Raw genomic sequence first — 825 nt, 5'->3', positions numbered from 1 at the left:
GATTTTTTCAGCGTCCCAGGCATTTCCGAAGAATTCTGGAACAAATGTAACTATTTTATATTTATTAACGGGGTCAACATGACGGAAACAGGCCCGTGCTCTGATAGGTTCGGATGATGAGAAAAGGCACATATATAGACATAAAGAATTACTAGTAATGACATATGTATATAAATTCAGCCAATATTGTGTTGCCAATCTTAACTCAACAATACTTACACTGCTGTCTGAATTGTTCAATTATTTGTTCATATCGTATGTTACTCTGCTGTAATTTATACATACATAGACACTTATATATAGCTGGAGTCACACCTGCCTAGTATTAGGGCTTGACGTTGTTTCAGTTGTTAGGTGTTGTAGTTACCTAGCATAGGGGTTAGCTGCTGCTTAAGGAACCCGATGTTACTGTTACCTCTAACCGTAACGCGGTGTTATATCTGGTTCTGTGATTACCTCAAAGAGTCACATACAAACCTAAGTAAACGTAAATTTTCAGGAAAACGCCAATAAAAATTATTTAAAAGTGAAATGCACGTTAATAGGTAGGACTAGAAAGACCGTGACAAAGCAATCTTATTAGAATGGCGAAAGGTAAGTTCCGCCGCAGTCAAACTTGATTTCATCTCCCGGTCTAAAAAAGAAACCCGCTGATATGTATGGAGAAAAGGGCAAACCGTACAGGTAGACAGAGGGAAGCTCAGGCGAAGGGAGGAAGCTCACCGATGAATGAAGTCGTCGGCCGCCGAGCCAGCAACCCCGCAGCTTCGCGAAGGCGTAGCGTATGGAAATATACAAATGCAATAAACATGATGAACGCGTTAC

At 40.6% G+C, this 825-nt stretch overlaps 1 pseudogene; it reads right to left on the bottom strand.

Annotated features, from left to right (window-relative positions):
* Nucleotides 1-825, bottom strand: part of LOC119591740 — an 8084-nt pseudogene that overhangs the window by 548 nt on the left and 6711 nt on the right.

Source organism: Penaeus monodon, chromosome 29 (assembly GCF_015228065.2).
Source record: "Penaeus monodon isolate SGIC_2016 chromosome 29, NSTDA_Pmon_1, whole genome shotgun sequence".
Classification (NCBI taxonomy): Eukaryota; Metazoa; Arthropoda; class Malacostraca; order Decapoda; family Penaeidae; genus Penaeus; species Penaeus monodon.
This window is presented reverse-complemented; position numbering and strand designations above follow the sequence as displayed.